This window comes from Cervus elaphus, chromosome 13 (genome assembly GCF_910594005.1).
Source record: "Cervus elaphus chromosome 13, mCerEla1.1, whole genome shotgun sequence".
In the NCBI taxonomy this organism is placed as follows: domain Eukaryota; kingdom Metazoa; phylum Chordata; class Mammalia; order Artiodactyla; family Cervidae; genus Cervus; species Cervus elaphus.
Window position 1 is genome coordinate 50,105,005 of NC_057827.1, and position 21,295 is coordinate 50,126,299.

Genomic DNA, 21,295 nt, shown 5'->3' on the forward strand with positions numbered 1-21,295 from the left:
TGTATTACAACTGTGTTCCAACTAATTTACATTGGTTTATTCACCCGCCCCACTCTTTTTTACTAAAGTGTAAGTTCCTTTCGTTAACTTTAACGACTAACATAGGAGACCGTCAAGACTTTATATTATACATATTCTTCGGGGATATTTCAGAAATCATCACTATTGCTTATTATCCAAACCCAGAGGAGTACCTGGCACATGGTATGTCCTCAATAACTATGTGGCGTCTGAAGGAGTTAACGTGACATTTATAAAAGCAACAATTTTCTGTGGTACAAAAAAATCACATTTGAATTACTATCAGCTATAATCCTTTCTTGTTTCAACACGGAGGTACACGAATTGAGGGCTTAATTTTTTAATTCTGTAAAGTTCAACCTTTTGTCTTAAAGAATCCGTATCTTGAACGTTAAGCATCCATATTTTTTTCTTAAGTACTTGTCAAAAGGTAACCACCTCCTAGTTTTAGTCAGAAGCGTTCTTTGTCTAAGAGGTGGGTACTGCTTTTTGCTAGCCCAACTGGAATCCGACTGCGGCCTTTTTAATTCAACCATTCCTTCCCAACACGTCCCTCTTCTCTCCCTGGGGTACCATCCCCAATCTCCCTCTCACCTCAAGGCAAAAACAGAACCGGAAACCCCATTTCCGCCAGTTTCTGTGGAAACTCCACAACACTCAAGTTGAGGCCACAAAACACGTTGTTACGGACGTGGTTTCCCTTCCCTAACCAGATTAACTTTTGTCCGGGGAATATTTGGTCTCACAGAATGCGCCGTTCATCTCAAACCTGACAACCTTAACTACTAAAACTGTCTTCTCCAAACTCCAGTGAGGACTTGCCCGGTTGCCTAGGGTCCCCGCCCCGCCCCACGGCCCCAGTGGCGCGAAATGCGCATGCCCGGTGCGCGCCGCCTGCCCCCGCCCGGCGTCTGCTCCGCCTCTGCTCGTCGTGGATCCTCGCGCGCCGCGCGCGTCTGGCCACCTCCTCCGTCGCGCCCCGCGGGGGCATTCACGGGCGCGCGCACCTCCTCGCGCAGAGGAACCCAGGGCAGGGACGCTCCGGGCGAGCTGCGATTGGCTGACGTGGAGGCTGCGCGTCTGGCCTGAGAAACTGGGCGAGAGCGCAGAGTCGGCTGGCTCCCGGGGCTGTGCGGGGCGCATCTCAGGTAAACGGGTAGGGTGGGAGGTTTGGGCGATCCGAGAAAGGGAGGGGTGGCTTGAGACCAGCCCTGGAATTTCCGGCCGCAGCCTCCTTGGAGAAGGGGAAGGGGCCGCGCAGGAACTGCACCGGGTGAATGCTGGCCCCGTGCGGCCGGCAATGATGGGGCTCCCTCGAAGGTCAGCGTTGTGTGGTCCTCCGGTCTCCTTTCTCGGCAGGATTTAGGCATCTTCCCCTGTTTCTTATTACAAGAGTGCTGCAGCTGAGTTTTTATTCGAGGGTTTTTGTTGTTGTTGTTGCTTTGCCTTTCCCTTAAGAGGCAGTGAGTTGGAGGTCCTGGCTCAACCTAGGATTGACTCCGTGCCCTTGAGAGTCACTCACTGGCTTGTATTTCAGTTCTCACACTTTAAGTTTCGGCAAAGAATACGGTGATTCCTTAGGTAGGCGGAGCCGTGCTGTAGAAAGATACTGTTAGAATTTTTTGAGTTCATAGTGTCTCTGGGCCCACATTTCTCGTCCTGGCTGGAAGATGACACCACCCGATAGTATTTGTGAAGTATTTACTTTAAGCACCGTGGGTGGAAGGAACTGAATGAACACAAGATAACAGCATTATTAGGATGTCGTGGGAAGAAAAAACTTTTCCACCAGAAGAGGCTTTTTGAAAAGCTCCTCTGAACATTTTATGCAGATTAAATCACAGTGGTAGTAGATAAAGGTGAGCCAAAACAAAGGGCCAAACAAAAGTACTTTTTAAGGAGCTTTTTTAACCGCCTCTTCTTTCCCAGATAACTTTCACAATGACAAGTTACTGGCTTTTCAAAGTTTCTCTTTGGGATCTATTGTGGAACTAACCTGAAATGACGGTTACATAAACATGTGGGTATCCTGTGCAGTAGTATACCAAGAGAATTAATTAAAACTACTTTCTATGTAAGGTAGCAGGAATTAAGATATCTCATTGGTGGTAACGATGACAAATCAGAAAAGTGAGCAGAAGATGTGCACAATTTTCCTTCAAAGGCGTAGAGTTTGTAAATATGAAATGTTTTTAGTGTGTTAATTATTAAAGGTTAATAGACACACAGAAAAGTGCATGAATCATAAGTGTACAGTTCACTGAATTTTCACAAAGTGTGCATATCCAAGAAAGAGCGTTACTCACATTCTAGAAGCCCCACTTTTCAGTTTCTGACATCATCAGTAAATTTACTGATTATTGACTTTATATAAATGGAAACATACAGTGTATAGTCTTCTGTGTCTCACTTTTGCTTAATATTTGTGGGATTTATGCAAGTTATGTAGCAGTTGTTTGCTCTTAATGCTGTGCAGTATTTTATCCAGCCTTTGGCTATTACTAATAGGTCTGGTATGAACATTTTTTCTAAGTATTTTGGTGAATGTATGTATACATTTCTGTTGGATATATACCCACTGGTGAAATGACTATGTTATAGTATATGCGTATATGCATTTCTGATATTCTTGTTGTTGTTTAATAGCTAAGTAGCGTCCCACTCTTTTGCCACTCAATGGACTATAGCCTGCCAGGTTCCTCTGTCCATGAGATTTCCCAGGCAAGAATACTAGAGTGGGTTGCCATTCTGTTCTCCATGGCATCCTCCCAACGCAAGGACTGAACCTACATCTCTTGCGTTGGCAGGCAGATTCTTTACCGCTAAGCCACCAGTGAAGCCCAGTTCTGGTATGTTGTTGTTCAGCTGCTCAGTTGTATCCGACTCTTTGTGACCCCATAACCTGCAGCATGCCATGCTTCCCTGTCCACGCTTCCATCACCAATTCCCAGAGCTTGCTCAAACTCATGTCCATTGAGTCAGAGATGCCATCCAACCATCTTGTCCTCTGTCGTCCCCTTCTCCTTCTGCCTGCAATCTTTCCTATCATCAGGGTCTTTTCTAATGAGTCAGTTCTTTGCATCAGGTGGCCAAAGTGTTGGAGGTTCAGCTTCAGCATCAGTCCTTCCAATGACTATTCAGGACTGATTTCCTTTAGGATTGACTGGTTGGATCTCCTTGCAGTCCAAGGGACTCTCAAGAGTCTTCTCCAACACCACAGTTCAAAAGCATCAATTTTTCGGTGCTCAGTTGGATCAATTATTGTTCAACTCCCACATCCACACATGACAACTGGAAAAGCCATAGCTTTGACTAGACCGACCTTTGTTGGCAAAGTGATGTCTCTACTTTTTAATATGCTGTCTAGGTTGGTCATAACTTTTCTTCCAAGGAGCAAGCATCTTTTAATTTCATGGCTCCAGTCACTGTCTGCAGTGGCTTTGGAGCCCAAGAAAATAAAATCTGTTACTGTTTCCACTTTTCCCAATCTATTTGTCCTGAAGTGATGGGACAGGGATACCATGATCTTAGAGTCTTGAATGTTGAGTTTTAAGCCAGTTTTTTCACTCTCCTCTTTCACCTTCATCCGGAGGCTCTTTAGTTCTTCTTTGCTTTCTGCCATTTCTGGTATACATTACTAAAAAATTGTTCAAATCAGTTTCCACATGCTTGAAACATTTAGCATCATCCTTTTCATTTTACCCATTCTATTGGGTAGTGATATCACATTGTGGTTTTTCCCTAATTTCTCTACTGATGAATGATATTTACAGCCCTCTGTATGTCTGTTGGCCATTTGGGTATCTCTAGTGTCAGGGGTCATCAAATTTTTTGCAAAGGGCTAGATAGTTAATATAGGCATCTTGCTTTGTAGAGTTTCAGTTAAAGCAATATTGTGTGAAGCTAGGACTGCTCGTATTTTAGGCGTTGCGGGCCATATAGTGTCTATTTCATATAGTTTGTATTTTCTGCTTTCCCTTTTTTTTTTTTTTGCTTGCCTATTTGCTTGCTTCCCTGCCTCTGTCTACCTTCCCATCCTTTCTCCGCTCCTTTTCTTCCTTCATCCCTCCCTCTCATTCTTCTCTTTAATTTTCTTTTCTCCTTCCTTCCTTCCTTCATTTTGTACTTCGCTAACCATTACTGTGTTGAAAATGACTATTCATAAATGACTATTTGATCTTCTGCTCACTGTTGGTGGTGACATCATTCCATTCACTTCAGTCACTCAGTCGTGTCTGACTCTTTGCAACCCCATGGACTGCAGCACGCCAGGCCTTCCTGTCCATCACCAGCTCCTAGAGCTTGCTCAAGCTCATGTCTGTTGAGTTGGTGATGCCGTCCAAACCATCTTATCCTATGTCGTCCCCTTCTCTTCCCGCCTTCAATCTTTCCCAGCATCAGAATCTTTTCCAAGGAGTCAGTTCTTCGCATCAGGTAACCACAGTATTGGAGTTTCAGCTTTAGCATCAGTCCTTCCAATGACTATTCAGGACTGATGTCTTTTAGGATTGATTGGTTGGATCTCCTTGCAGTCCAAGGGATTCTCAAGAGTCTTCTCCAGCACCACAGTTCAAAAGGATCAATTCTTGGGAGCTCAGCTTTCTTTGTAGCCTAACTCTCACATCCATACATGACTACTGGAAAAACCATAGCCTTGACTAGATTCACCTTTGTTGGCAAAGTAATGTCTCTGCTTTTTAAATATCTGCTGTCTAGGTTGGTTACAGCTTTTCTTCCAAGGACTAAGTGTCTTTTAATTTCATGGCTGCAAGTCACCATCTGCAGCGATTTTGGAGCGCAGAAAAATAAAGTCAGCCACTGTTTCCACTGTTGCCCCATCTATTTGCCATGAAGTGATCGGACTGGATGCCATGATCTTAGTTTTCTGAATGCTGAGCTTTAAGCCAACTTTTTCACTCTCCTCTTTCACTTTCATCAAGAGGCTCTTTAGTTCTTCTTTGCTTTCTGCCATAAGGGTGGTGTCATCTGCATATCTGAGGTTATTGATATTTCTCCCAGCAATCTTGAGTCCAGCTTGTGCTTCATCCAGCCCGACATTTCACATGATGTACTCTGCATATAAGTTAAATAAGCAGGGTGACAATATGCAGCCTTGACGTACTCCTTTTCCTATTTAGAACCATTCTGTTGTTCCATGTCCATTTCTAACTGTTGCTTCCTGACCTGCATACAGATTTCTCAAGAGGCAAATCAGGTGGTCCGGTATTCCCATCTCTTTCAGAATTTTCCACAGTTTATTGTGATCCACACAGTCAAAGGCGTTGGCATAGTCAATAAAGCAGAAATAGATGTTTTTCTGGAACTTTTGCTTTTTCAATGATCCAGCAAATGTTGGCAATTTGATCTCTGGTTCCTCTGCCTTTTCTAAATCCAGCTTGAACATCTGAAAGTTCATGGTTCACGTACTGTTGGAGCCTGGCTTGGAGAATTTTGAGCATTAATTTGCTAGCGTGTGAGATGAGTGCCAGTGTGCGGTAGTTTGAGCATTCTTTGGCATTGCCTTTCTTTGGGATTGGAATGAAAACTGAACTTTTCCAGTCCTGTGGCCACTGCTGAGTTAGTATTAGCATACATTCAAGTAAATACCTAAATTGACTTCTATAAACCACCTAAAAAAAGAGTTGTTAGCTAAATATGTTAACCTACTTTCAAAAGTTTTTTTTTTTTATACTTTTAGTTCTAAGTGAAAGGCAAGGGGCCAAAAATAAGAGATGAACTGGACAGCCCAGTGAAGCATTTAAGGAAGACAGGACCTCAAACTTAGGGAGGGGTGCCACAGTTGAGTTTCATGTCTCAAGCCATTGGTAACTGAAAGTGAAAGCCGCTTAGTCGTGTCCGACTCTTTGCAACCCCATGGACTGTACAGTCCATGGAATTCTCCAGGCTAGAATGCTGGAGTAGGTAGCCTTTCCCTTCTCCAGGGGATCTTCCCAACCCAGGAATCGAGCCCATGTCTCCTGCGTTGCAGGCAGATTCTTTACCAGCAGAGCCACAAGGGAAGCCCTTGTGGAAGTAATTGTTAATTACCTTATGAGTGTACTCAATCGTGTAGATATAAATTTCAACCAAGCCATCCCAAGATGGAACAGCTCAAAAGACAATATCCATCTCAAAATATGACAAAAAGTTTATGCATTTTGATACTTTTTTTACTCAGTGTTGACAACTGCCTGGATATCCGTCTTTTTCATAGCCTTCAATGTAAAGCAACAAAGGTTGTATTTCCTCTCTTTTCTTCTTCTTACCTCTCTTTTATTACTCAGGTTAAAAGAGAATGAGGGATATTTAACACCAAAACATTACAGTCACCCATTGCTATTGTTCATTTGCTCAGTCGTGTTCAACTCTTTGTGACCACATGGACTGCACCATGCCAGGCTTCCCTGTCCTTCATTATCTCCCAGAATTTCCTCAAACTCATGTCCACTGAATCAATGATGCCATCTAACCATCTCATCCTCTGCTGCCCCCTTTTCCTTCTGCCCTCAATCTTCCCCATCATCAAGGTCTTTTCCAGTGAGTTGACTCTTTGCATCAGGTGGCCAAAGTATCAGAGCTTCAGCTTCAGCATCAGTAAGTATACTTTTATAAATAGCCCCATTGAATGATGTCTAACTCAATGAAACTATGAGCCATGCCGTGCAGGGCCACCCAAGACGGACAGGTCATGGTGGAGAGTTCTAACAAAATGTGGTCCACTGGAGAAAGATATGGCAAACCACTTCAGTATTCTTGCCTTGAGAATGCCATAAACAGTATGAAAAGGTATAAAGATAGGACACTGAAAGATGAACTCCCCAGGTTGGTAAGTGCCCAATATGGTACTGGAGATCAGTGGAGAAATAACTCCAGAAACAATGAAGAGATGGAGCCAAAGCAAAAACAACACCCAGTTGTGGATGTGATTGGTAATAGAAGCAAAGTCCGATGCTGTAAAAAGCAATATTTCATAGGAACCTGGTATGTTAGGTCCATGAATCAAGGCAAATTGGAGGTGATCAAACAGGAGATAGCAAGAATGAACATTGACATTTTAGGAATCAGCGAACTAAAATGGACTAGAATGGGTGAATTTAACTCAGATGACCATTATATCTACTACTGTGGGCAAGAACCCTTTGGAAGAAATGGTGTAGCCATCACAGGCAACAAAAGAATCCAAAATGCAGTACTTTGATGCAATCTCATAAACAACAGAATGATCTCTGTTCGCTTCCAAGGCAAACAATTCAATATCACAGTAATCCAAGTCTGTGCCCTAACCAGTAATGCTGAAGAAGCTGAAGTTGAATGGTTATATGAAGACCTACAAGACCTTCAAAAACTAATACACAAAAAATGATGTCCTTTTCATTATAGGGACTGGAATGCAAAAGTAGGAAGTCAAGAAACACCTGGAGTAACAGGAAAAATTGGCCTTGGAGTACAGAGTGAAGCAGGGCAAAGGCTAATAGAGTTTTGCCAAGAGAACGCACTGGTCACAGCCAACACCCTCTTCCAGCAACACATGAGAATACTCTACACATGGATATCACCAGATGGTCAGTACTGAAATTAGACTGATTATATTCTTTGCAGCCAAAGATGGAGCAGCTCTATACAGTCAGCAAAAACAAGACCAGGAGCTGACTGTGGCTTAGATCATGAACTCCTTATTCCCCAATTCAGACTTAAATTGAAGAAAGTAGGGAAAACCGCTAGACCATTCAGGTACAACCTAAATCAAATCCCTTATGGTTATACAGTGGAAGTGACAAATAGATTCAAGGGATTAGATCTGATAGACAGAGTGCCTGAAGAACTATGGATGGAGGTTTAGGACATTGTGCAGGATACAGGGAACAAGACCATCCCCAAGAAAAAGAAATGCAAAAAAGCAAAATGGCTGTCTGAGAAGGCCTTACAAATAGCTGTGAAAGGAAGAGAAGCTAAAGGCAAAGGAGAAAAGGAAAGATATAAACATCTGAATACAGAATCCAAAGAATAGCAAGGAGAGATAAGAAAGCCTTCCTCAGTGATCAGTGCAAAAAAATAGAGGAAAACCATAGAATGGGAAACACTAGAGATCCCTTCAAGAACTTTAGAGACAACAAGGGAACATTTCATGCAAAGATGGGCACAATAAAGGACAGAAATGGTATGGATCTAACAGAAGCAAGAGATATTAAGATGAAGTGGCAAGAATACACGGAAGAACCATACAAAAAAGATCTTTACATCCCAGATAACCATGATGGTGTGATCATTCACCTATAGTCAGACATGCTAGAATGTGAAGTCAAGTGGGCGTTAGGAAGCATCACTATAAACAAAGCTAGTGGAGGTGATGGAATTCCAGTGGGGCTATTTCAAATCCTACAAGATGATGCCGTGAAAGTGCTGCACTCAATATGCCAGCAAATTTGGAAAACTCAGCGGTGGCCACAGGACTGGAAAAGGTCAGTTTTCATTCCAACCCCAAAGAAAGGCAATGCCGAAGAATGCTCTAACTACCGCACAGTGGCACTCATCTCACATGCTAGCAAAGTAATGCTCAAAATTCTCCAAGCCAGGCTCCAACAGTACGTGAACCATGAACTTTCAGATGTTCAAGCTGGATTTAGAAAAGGCAGAGGAACCAGAGATCAAATTGCCAACATCCGTTGGATCATTGAAAAAGCAAGAGTTCCAGAAAAACATCTATTTCTGCTTTATCGACTATGCCAAAGCTTTTGACTGTGTGGATCACAACAAGCTGTGGAAAATTCTGAAAGAGATGGGAATACCAGACCACCTGACCTGCCTCCTGAGAAATCTGCATGCAGGTCAGGAAGCAACAGTTAGAAATGGACATGGAACAACAAAGTGGTTTCAAATTGGGAAAAGAGTACATCAAGGCTGCATATTGTCACCCTGCTTATTTAACTTACATGCAGAGTACATCATGTGAAATGTCGGGCTGGATGAAGCACAAGCTGGACTCAAGATTGCTGGGAGAAATATCAATAACCTCAGATATGCAGATGACACCACCCTTATGGCAGAAAGCAAAGAAGAACTAAAGAGCCTCTTGATGAAAGTGAAAGAGGAGAGTGAAAAAGTTGGCTTAAAGCTCAGCATTCAGAAAACTAAGATCATGGCATCCGGTCCGATCACTTCATGGCAAATAGATGGGGCAACAGTGGAAACAGTGGCTGACTTTATTTTTCTGCGCTCCAAAATCGCTGCAGATGGTGACTTGCAGCCATGAAATTAAAAGACACTTAGTCCTTGGAAGAAAAGCTGTAACCAATCTAGACAGCAGATATTTAAAAAGCAGAGACATTACTTTGCCGACAAAGATCTGCCTAGTCAAGGCTATGGTTTTTCCAGTAGTCATGTATGGATGTGATAGTTGGACTATGAAGAAAGCTGAGTTCCAAGAATTGATCCTTTTGAACTGTGGTGTTGGAGAAGACTCTTGAGGATTCCTTGGACTGCAAGGAGATCCAACCAGTCCATCCTAAAGAAAATCAGTCCGAATATTCATTGGAAGGACTGATGCTGAAGGTGAAACTCCAATACTGTGGTTACCTGATGCGAAGAACTGACTCATTGGAAAAGACCCTGATGCTGGGAAAGATTGAAGGTGGGAGGAGAAGGGAACGACAGGATGAGACGGTTGGATGGCATCACCGACTCAATAGACATGAGTTTGAGTAAACTCCAGGGGTTGGTGAGAGCCAGGGAAGCCTGGAGTGCTGCAGTCCATGGGTTGCGTAGAGTCGGACTTGACTGAGCGACTGAACTGAACCGAACTCCTTAAGAACTGAATCCTCCCAACAGCCACTGAGGGAAGTTGGAAGATTGTGTTCCAGTTAAATTTTGAGATGACTGTTGCCCTGGGTTAACACTGTGGCCTCAACCTTGTGAGATACTCTGAACCGAGGACTGAACTGATCAGCACCCAATTCCTCAGAAACTTTGAGATAATAAATGTGCATTGTTTTAAGCTGCTCAGTTTTGGGGTGACTTGTTAGGTGTCAGTTGTTCAGTCATGAGGTCATGTCTGACTCTTTGTGACTCCGTGGACTGTAGCACTCCAGGCTCCTCTATCCTCTACTGTCTCGCAGTATTTGCTCAGATTCATGTCCATTGAGTCGATGATGCTGTCTAACCATCTGTTCCTCTGACATCCTCTTGTTTTGCCTTCAGTCTTTTTTGGCATCAGGCTTCCCCCCAGCAGCCTTATTCCACAATGTGTTTCATCCAGCCCAGCCTTTTCCATAATGTACTCTTCAGTAAGTTACATAAGCAGGGTGACAGTATACAGCCTTGTCATACTCTTTGAGCCAGTCAGTTGTTCCATGTCTGGTCCTCTTGCTTCTTGGCCTACATACGGGTTTCTCAGGAGACAGGTAAGGTGGTCTGGTACTCCCATCTCTTTAAAAAATTTTCACAGTGCATTGTGATCCACATAGTCAAAGATTTTAGCACAGTCAATGACGTAGATGTAGATGTTTTTCTGGAACTCCCTTGCTTTCTCCATGATCCAATGAATGTTGGCAATTTGATCTCTGGTTCTTCTGTCTTCTATATCCAGCTTGTGCATCTGGAAATTCTCTGTTCACGTATTACCAAAGCCTGACTTGACAGATTTTGAGTATAACCTTGCTAGCATGTGAAATAAGCACAATTGTACAGTAGCTTGAGCATTCTTTGGCATTACCCTTTTTTGAGATTGGAATGAAAGCTGACGTTTTCCAGTCCTGTGGCCACTGCTGAGTTTTCCAAATTTGCTGACAGTTGAGTGCAGCATTTAAAAAGCATTATCTTTTAGGATTTTAAATAGCTCAGCTGAAATTCCGTCACTTCCAGTAGCTAACTAATAAAGTACTCTTGCTAATTTCCAAAAAAAAAAAATTTTTAATGGAAAGAATAGTAGTTCTTGAAATTTTTTATAAACATAGCTTCAAAATGTTTTTATCATCTCAAACAAATTTGAGGATATTATTTTTACTTTTTTGCAAAGTAAAATATTAACCAAGAATACAGCAGGGATGATTTTATTGGAAGCCCTAATCCTGAATCTTTTTTTTTTTTTTTTAATTTTTCTGTTGGAGCTTATGAGCTTCCCATCTTCATAGTTTTATCTTGAGGTTTCTGCTGCTCAAGATAAAACAAGTTTTGAAAAACTGGAAAAACAAAAAGAGTATGTAAATAAATAATATAGGTCAGTTAACTTTTAAAAATATTTATTGTGAAATTTAATACATGTTAAAAAAAAGTATGTAAAGATATATGGACAGTTCAATGAGTAAATAAAAAGTTAATATCTATGTAGCTACCATCAGATATTTGAATTAAAGAATCATTGAAATGTGCTTTTTCAAATTTTATATGTGTGAGTGATGTCTTAATAACTTCTGCGGTTAAGAGGTACAGTACTTTGTTACATGAAATTTGTTAATGCTGTTGTTAAAATCTTCTCTTTCCTTATTGATTTGTGTGTGTGGGTGGGTGTGTGTGTGCGTGCACTCACATGTGCTTGCCTGTCTGCTACTGATAGTTTACTGTGTGTTAAGTCTCCCTGTGTAATTTTGGATTTTGTTTCCTCCTAGTAGTTTTCTGCCAATTTTTGATTTATTTATTTTTAAGTCATATTATTAGAAGCATATTCAGCTTTCTAATTCGTCCATCTTCCTATGAATTGAACTTTTGTTCCATGAAGAAGTGTCCCTTTTTATCCCTAGTAATACGCTTTGTTTTAATGTCTAATCTGACTTTTTGAAAACTTTTTGAAATAATTTTAGACTTCCTGAAAAGTTGCAGAAATAGCACAGAGAGTTCCTGTAAACTTTTCAACCTACTTCTAATGTTAACACAATGCATAATCAGTGTAATTATCAAAGCCAAGAGATTAATATTGTTACAATGCTCGTCACTAAATTACATACTTTATCATTAGTTTTCCCATAACAGTAGTATTCTTTTTTTGTTCCAGTACTCAATCCAGATCCCACACTGTTTTTAGTTGTCATGTTTCCTGTGTCTTATCCAATCTGTGACCTCTTTCTGATTTTGGTTTAACTATATCAGCCTTTTTTTGGCTAATGTGTACTTAGAATTGGATTTAAAAAATCCAGTGGGATATCTTTGTCTTAAAATCGGAGCGTTTGGTGGTTGGATCATTTAATCCATTCATATTTTGTGGTTTTTTTTTTTTTTTTTTACCCTGTTATTCTGGAAATTATACATACCTTATAATGCTTTTAGTGGCTCTTGTAAAAACTGTAGAATCCTGGAATGCATCCTTTCAGACTTTAATCCATTTCCTTATGTCTATATATGTATCTAACCACATAGTTTTGCTTTATTTGCTTTTTTCCCTTAATGTAACAATGGTCCTACTGTATTATTTTATGACTACTTCTTTTCATTTATTAAAAAAATAAATGCATAATGGTTATAAACTCTTTCAAGCAACATAAATCTATAAAAGTTGACAGCAAAACATTACCCCAGATTCTATCCCAACAAAAATAACCTTCATTAAAAACCAGGTGTACAACATTTATGTGTCTGTTCCTAGGAGTGCTCAATTAAAAAAAATAAATGAATAAGCCTAGCCATAGGCACGTGTTTGTGAAATTTCATAGCACCAGGAATTTAAAAAAAAATTCTGAAGATTTCCAGAGAGAAAACCTAATAAGAAAAAAGAATTGAATATATCACTATCAGTCTTCTTGATCAGCAGAATGGCTAGTTAACTAACAATATGTAAAGTATGGAAGTTAGAATAAAGATTTTTTTCAGATCTGAAAAGGGCCTCAGAAATCCTGCTGTTGAAAAATAAAGAAGTGAAAAAAAGACCTGGGGTGTAGGAAGTAGTAGATTCAATGCAGGAGAACAGTGAAATGATGTCCCAGAAAGGAGGGCTATATAGCAGGCTTAGAGAGCAGATGGTCCAATTTGAGAGAATCCTCAGATAGGAAGTTTCCAGGAGAGAAAGGGGATTTAAGAGATCCTATATCCTCTGGGGCTGGAGTTTTCTCTCTTGGAAGGTTTTTTAATCTATGAATTCAATTTCTTTAGTAGATGCAGGCCTATTTTGATTAGTTATTCTTACTGAGTTAGCTTTGGTAGATTTTATCTTTCAAGCAATTTGTCGAATTTATAGGTGCTAAATTGTAATATTCCCTTTTAGTCTTTTTAATGTATATGGAATTGTTTTAATAGCCTTCTCTTCTTTCTGATGTTGGCAATATATGTCGTCTTTATTTGTATCTTGATCAGTCTGGCCAAAAGGGTTATTAATTTCATTGCTCTCAGAACCAGCCTCTGGTTTCATTGATTTTTCTGTGTTGATTTTACCTTTTCAGTGTTGTTAATTTTTCTCTTTACCATTTTCATCCTTCCGTTTAATTTTCTCTTAATTCTGCATCTTTTTTAAGGTTGCAAGCTCCAGTATTAATGAGAGGCTGTCATACACATACATATATCCACTCTTTTTTTTTTTAGATTCTTCTCCCATGTAGACCATTAGAGAGTACTGACTCGAGCTCCTTGTGCTAATAGTTTGCATATGTCAGTTTATCCCAGTTTATCCCTCCCTCTCCTTACCCCCTGGTAACTATACGTTTGTTTTCTCCACCTGTAATTCTTTTTCTGTTTTGTAAATAAATTCATTTGTACCCTTGTTTTCTTGGAGTCCACATATAAGCAATATTATATGATGTTTGTCTTTCTGTGTCTGACTTCACTCAGTATGATGATCTCTAGGTCCATCCATTTTGCTGCAAATGGCATTATTTTGTTCTTTTTTTAATAGCTGAGTAATATTCCATTGGGGCTTTCCTGGTGGCTCAGTGGTAAAGAATTTGCCTGCCAGTGCTGGAGATGTGGGTTTGATCTCTGACTGGGGAAAATTCCCCTGGAGAAGCAAATGGCAACCCACTCCAGTATCCTTCCTGGGAAATCCTGTGGACAGAGGAGCTTGCAGGTTGCAGTCCATGGGGTCACAAAAGAGTCAGACACAAATTAGCAACTTAACAACAACAAACAACATTTTTCCATTGTATATATGTACCACAGCTTCTTTATCCTTTCCTCTGTTGATGGACATTTAGGTTGCTTCCATGTCCTGGCTATTGTAAGTAGTGAATATTGGAGTACATGTATCTTTTCAAATTATGGTTTTCTTCAGCTGTATGCCTAGGAATAGGATTGCTGAGTCATATGGTAGTTCTGTTTTTAGTTTTTTTTAATCCCTAAAAAAGCTCCTTTTTTTTTTTTTAAGAATTATAGGGATAAAGTTCTTTTATCCCTAAAGAACATCTATATTGTTCTCCATAGTGGCTGAACCAATTTACATTTCCACCAACATTTGCAAGTGAAGCAACCAACAAGGATTTAATCTCCAAAATATACAGACAGTTTGTGCAGCTCAGTATCCAAAAAAATAACCCAATCAGAAAATGGGCAGAAGATCAAAATAGACTTTTCTCCAAAGAAGACATACAGATGGCCAAAAGGCACATGAAAAGATGGTCAACATCACTAAGTATTTGAGAAATGCACATCAAGACTACAATGAAGTATTACATCACATCAGTCAGAATGCTGCTGCTGCTGCTAAGTCACTTCAGTTGTGTCTGACTCTGTGTGACCCTATAGGCGGCAGCCCACCAGGCTCCCCCATCCCTGGAATTCTCCAGGCAAGAACACTGGAGTGGGTTGCCATTTCCTTCTCCAATGTTTGAAAGTGAAAAGTGAAAGTGAAGTCGCTCAGTCGTGGCCAACTCTTCGCGACCCCATGGACTGCAGTCTACCAGGCCTCTCTGTCCATGGATTTTCCAGGCAAGAGTACTGGAGTGGGGTGCCATTGCCTTCTCCAACCAGTCAGAATGGCCAACTGTGGAATTGTTTTCAGCAAGCAATAAACAATTATCTGTGGAAAAAAAAAAAAAAGATGTATAAGTGCTGGAGAGGGTGTGGTGAGAAGGGAATCCACCTCTCTTTTTTAACATATATGTTTAATACTATAAATTCCCTCTAAACACTGATCTTGGGCTTCCCTTGTGGCTCAGTGGTAAAGAATCTGCCTGCCAGTGCAGGAGACACAGGTTCGATCCCTGAGTCAGGAAGATCCCCTGGAGAAGAAAATGGCAACCCACTCTGGTATCCTTGCCTGGGAAATCCCATGGACAGAGGACCCTGGTGGGCTACAGTTCATGGGGTCGCAAAAGAGTTGGAAATGACTGAGCAAATAAACAGCCCTGCTGATGTAGCCACATCCCACCAATTTTGGTATTTTGTGTTTCCATTTTTATATAGTTTGAAATATTTAAAAATTTCCCTTTACTATTCCTTTTTGAATCATGTACTATTTAGAAGTGTTTAGGCATTTTTGAGATACCTTTCTGTTAATGATTTCTGGTTTATTTTGTTGTGATAAGATAGCATTGTATGATTTCAGTTCTCATCAATGTGTTGAGGTCTTTTTTTGTTGTTGTTATGGACCAGAATAGGGTCTTTTATGGTAAATGTGCCATGTGCACTTGGAAACATTGTGTATTTTCCTCCTCTGGGTAGAGTTGTCTATGAATGTCAAATAGGTTAAGTTGGTTGATAACACTGAGTCCTCTGTATCTTTGCTGATTTTCTGAGTATTTATTGTCCGGATCACTCAGTTTTCAGCTATAGTCATGGATTTGTCTGTTATTCTTTTCATCAGTTCTCACCTCTTCTATTTTGACATTTTGTCAAAGCCTAAATATATAGTTTATGAAAGGGTGATTTGCAGGATATTTCATTTTGCGTTGGCAAGGTTCAGAACACACTATCCCCCAAATATGATACCTTGGCATATTGAATATTTTAAAGCTGAAGGATTTTGAGAAACGGCAGGAGCAGGAAGGACTCTCAGACCTTCCCTTTCTTCACTAAAGCAGATCATAAGACCCTCATGTGAGAGGGTCCTTTCTGTCTAAATCTGGAGGAAAGGAACATCCTTATCTTCAGAGATGGAGAATACCAAGAAGAATCTGAACGAACAGGCCTTGCTAAGTTTTTCCCAGTTTACTACCCATTGGTTCATACTCTTTTGTCCTATGACATTTTTTCCATGACTCTCAGCTGTTCATCATACCTAGTATAAAAATGCTTCGACCTGTTTCTTCACATCTTCATTTCTTTGTAAAGGCTCCCCTGTCATGTAAAACTTAGATTAATTAAATTTGTCTGCTTTTCTTTTGTTAATCTGTCTCTGTCAGCTTAATATTCAAACCCCTGCCAGGTATCCTAAGAGGATCAAGGAAGTTTTTCACCCCAACAGTGCATTTTGTTATTTATGTATTTATTTTAAATAATGTTTTGATTTTAGCAAGTAATGTCTTACTAAGTATGACCTAAGCTCATGTAGTGATAATTTATGTTAAGGTATAATGATATAAGTGTTCATCACACAATTAGAAAAAATTTTTGCATTATTATTCTAATTCTCTGATGGAATTTGAATGGTTATTTCTTACAGATACTATTTGTATTTGGGTGTTGAGATGCTGTTTTGCATTGTCTCAATCATAAACATACAACCAAAAATTTTAAAAAGACAATTTATTTTTTTAATGATATATTTTCTGAAGTACGGCAGACTTCTTTAAGCAGCATGTCTTGAAACTAATTAGTAGTTTAATACTTTATTATCTTTGAAATTTAATGTAAATTGAAGCTATTTCCTTAATTTATGTCAAACAGCTTGTTACCAGCATGGGAGCTGCAGATATTGTGTGATGTAGCTTAAGATAACCCAAAGTAGAACATTTTATTCAGTGGCATGAGCTGGCTCAGTGGGCAAGATTATTCTAATTCATTTGGGTAGGTGAACTGAACTTAGAAAGTTCATATACAAAAACTCATTGTCTAAGTTTCTTTGTGATTCTTTACTGGTTCAGAAACTCCACTTAGGATTTCAGTGGCTTAATTTCTATTGCCTTTATTTCTGGCAGAAGATTAATTTTCATTTTAGTTAAAAATCTTCATCCACATCTTTAAAATGCCTGTATTTTTGTTTGTTAGCCATCTTAGAATTCAAATCTCTTTTAAAATATTTTGTTACATGATTATTAACTGGTTGGTTTTGGTAGCTTTGGAAGGTTTTGACCTGCACGTTAAATATATCTTTAAATTAGAGAAATTAATTATTTTCTCCACTGAAGTTTTTCTTCTAAAACATGCTTTAAAATATTAGGGATTAATTTATGAGAAACAAAAGACTGTATTATTTGCCTGTTAGTGGATAGAAATTTAGACTGCTCTTTAACATCGCCACATTTCATTTTAATGAGACTTTTAGGTTGCCAAAACATTGTTTCTTCTAGTAATATCCCTAACAGGAGATTATGATACTGCCATCCAATGGAATTAAACAGCCGTTGAAGTAGTTTGAAGAAAAATACTTATGATATAATTTGTGAAAAACAAGTATTTGTAGACTTTGGCTGCACATATATAAATATGTAAAACAAAAGTGACAAAGAAAACACAGTTTTAATTTTATATTTTGTTGTTAAATGTAAGGGATTCTCTCTTTTTTCCTTCTTCCTATTTTTGTGTATTATGGATTTTTTTTATAGAATGTGGGCATTTGGGCAGTGCTAGAATTTCTATCTCTATTTTTTTTTTCTATCAGTGATTTCTACCAAATCAAGAATCCAGCATCTTTTACCATTACTGTTGGATTCACACCTGACTTCTAAAGATTATTGTGGATTGTAACCAGTGTATTTGTTTTAAGAATATAATAATTTTTAAGCCCTTTGAAATCTTGCAAATGAGCTGTCAAATTTTTTTAAAGTAAGTATTTGGAAAACTGTTTCCTGTTTTTGAGAAGTAATTTTCTAAGATCATCTGTGTATATCACTTCCCTTCTCTAGCTTTTGTCTATACTTTTTTTTAAAGAAAATTTTTGTGTGTTGTCCATGTTGCTTTATTTTTTAATGTTTTTGGCCCTGCCACATGACTTGTGGGATTTTAGTTCCCCTACTGGGAATTGAACCCAGGCCCTGGACAGTGAGAGTGCAGAGTCCTAACCACTGTGCCGCCAGGGAATTTCCTGGACTTTTGTTTTTATTTTGTCCATGTTGTATCTTCCCTACTGAATTTAGACTGTTTTCAGTTCTCCATGTGCAAGAAACTGCCAGATGTTTTGAGAGTTGACAAGGCTTTGACCGCTCCAGGCCCCTCACTTGAGACCTTGTAGAGGCCCTTTGCTTGCTGAGAATGTAATTGCTGTGCAGAGAGATGCTCATGGCTCTCAGATGCCACTTTGCTCTCTGTCGTTCCCTTCTCTTCCTGCACAGATGTTGAGTATCATGCAGGTCTTATAGTCATTGGTGTTGTATTTTTGTGTTTACCTAGTTTTGAGGTTGGTATTTTGTCTCTTTTTTTTTTTTTTTCTGGGTTTGTTTTTGCTCTCCTGGTCTCTCTGTCTGTTTTTATGGAAATATTTGAAGAGATTCAAAAATTATGTAGCTCCTACCATGGCCTTCCCAGAATGTTCTTGGTTTTTTCACAAAGTTAAATTTATTCAGTTTAAAAGGTTGTCTGTTTTGAAGATAATATTCCATTAAGATGTTCTTCATTTTATAAAATACAAGTCTAGAAGCAATTTTTGTTTTGGAAACTTGACTGGCCTGTGAAATCGAATGTTTTAGTGACCACTTAATTTCTCAGTTCCCTGAAACAGAAAAAATAAGTGACTTGTCAAAGGCTACAGCATTAATGAGTGACAACATCAGTGTCTAAACATTCATTTTATGATCCCATAATAATCAGCCCTAAGTTAGTTGCAAGAAGTGACTGCATGAAAGTGAACACTGTTTAGAAAGTGTTTTATCCTTTAGCTAATATGTGGTTGTACTGAGTTAGGATTCCCTCCTGGATGGTATGAGAAACAGCCTGTCTAGGGAGAGTGGAGATACGCTTTTTGGCAGGCTCCTGATAATCAAGACCTCAGTTTCCAGTTGACTCATGACTGTGATCCCTCTTTTATTTTAAATTTGTTCTGTAAGAGAAGCTGAAAATGTCTCTAAACACATAGGTGGTATGAGAGCTAGAAGACTAACAAGACATGTGTATTTAGTTTCTATTGCTGCTGCAACAGCTGTAACAAATCAGCACAAATCTAGTGGCTTAAAACAACACACATTTATTATCTTACAGTTCTGGAGGTTAGAAGTCTGACAGGATCCCCACTGCCCTAAAAAGATGTTATTACTAGGGCTGTGTTCCTTTGTAGACTCTCCAAGGGAGGTTCTCTTTTCCTCTGTTCCTACTTTAGAGGGAGTCCCGCTTTTTAACAACTGAAATGGTGCATTTCCCCAAGGAGATGATCAGAGTTAACATTTATAGTCTATTCATGTATTTGGTCCTTTGAACTTATTTAGTGTAATTTAACCAATAAGCAGTCACTGTCTATTATCTCTCCTCATATCTGGGGGTTGAAAATGGTGATGGAGCTGAACAGGTATATCCATGATCTAAAAATATGAAATGTGTGTGAGAGGGAGAGAGAGAGTGTGAGTGTATGTGTGTGTGTATTTTCAGAAGAGGGTACTGGATGAGCTTGCATTGAAAGAGTTTTGGGTATATTCACAGTTGACATTTGTTGGTACTGCACCAAGAAACTCCTTGGTGAGAATTGAAGCATGGAGGGTGGCAGTCTCTTAAGTTGTTTATTAGGATAAGAAAGCTCTGTTGCACTTTGTTGTTGTTTAGTTATGTCTGACTCTCTGAGACTCCATGAACTTCAGCATGCCAGGCTCACTTGTCCTTCACTGTCTCCCAGAGTTTGCTCAAATTCGTATCCATTGAGTCAGTGATGCTATCTAGTCATTTCATCCTCTGCCTCCCCCTTCTCCATTTGCTTTCAGTCTTTCCCAGCATCAGGGTCTTTTCCAGTGAGTCGACTCTTCGCATCAGGTGGCCAAAGTATTGGAGCGTCAGCTTTAGCATCAGTCCTTCCAGTGAATAACCAGGATTGATTTCCTTTAGGATTGACTGGTTTGATATCCTTGCAGTCGAAGGGACTAACAACCCTCAAATTGTGACTTAATACAACACAAGTTTATTTCTTGCCCATACAGAGTTTGGCTTAGAGATCGAGGTTCCTTCTGTATTGTGATGCCACCATCTCAAATGTGGTTTTTAAGGTTTTCGCAGGAAGGGAAGAGAAGGCTAGAGTATCTCTTCTGCCTACACTGCTTTGGCTACAACTCAGTTATATGACCCAAATGTAAAGAAGTTTAGGAAATGCAGTTACCTTGTACATTCAGGAATAGGGAGTGCTGTGGTTTATAATCCACCCAGCCTGGCGTTTAGGTGGGGAGAAGATAGAAAAGTAAATAATGTTTAGACCTTGTTATGAACTGAATGTATATGTGTCCCCCAAATGCATATGTTGAAACTTTGCTCTGAAACGTGATGGTGTGCCAGGTGAGTACTTTGGGAGGTAATTAGGATTTAGTAAGGTCTCAGGGGCAGTGTCCTTGTGAATGTGATTAGTTCCCTTATAAGAACCACTTGACAATTGCTTCCCCACTCTGCTCTCTACCTTGTGAGTACAGTGAGAAGTTGGTAATCTGCAGCCCAAAAGAGGACTTTCACCAGAACTCAACTCTGGCTGACACCCTTCTCTCAGACTTCTCGCCTGTGGAACTGTGGGAAGTAAATTTCTGTTGTTTGTGAGCCATCCAGTCTGTAGTATTTTTGTTGGAGCAGCCCAAATGGACTAAGATAAATCTCTTTCCTGACCCAGTGGAATTTCTGTGCTGCCTTACTGCCCCATGGCACTTGCAACTTGGGTTATTGCTGTTGATTTCTGTGTTGGTGAAACAGACAAGAATTGTTCTAACGCAGCGTGGGGTGGTTGTCGTTCTTTAGTTGCCAAGTCATGTCCAACTCTTTTGCAGCCCCGTGGACTGTAACCCGCCAGACTCCTCTGTCCTTGGATTTCCCAGGCAAGAATTCTGGAGTGGGTTGCCCTTTTCTTCTCCAGGGGATCTTCCTGACCCAGGGATCGAATCTGCTTCTCCTGCATTGCAGGCAGATTGTTTACTGCTCAGCCACCAGGAAAGTCCATGGGGGACGTTAGAGCTCTGTGAATTTTTCTCTCATCTATTCTTTCTGCATGATCAGTGTCCTTTTGTTCACCCAAGGCTATAGTCCTCTTTCCTAGCCCTCTGTCAAAGCAGCTGACATGTATTTCTTGAAGGTTTTGGTTGGTTCCTCAGGT

General features: G+C 39.9%; 1 protein-coding gene across 2 annotated transcripts in view; it reads left to right on the plus strand.

The window, feature by feature from the left end:
- Positions 1-1,038: 1,038 nt before the first annotated feature.
- Positions 1,039-21,295, plus strand: part of MIPOL1 (mirror-image polydactyly 1) — a 284,447-nt gene continuing 264,190 nt past the window's right edge. The window contains exon 1 of one of the 2 annotated variants that reach the window (XM_043921650.1): positions 1,039-1,169. The gene's annotated coding sequence lies outside the window, so the exon portion shown is untranslated. The remainder of the gene's footprint in view (positions 1,170-21,295) is intronic. The other variant, XM_043921652.1, reaches the window with a different exon arrangement.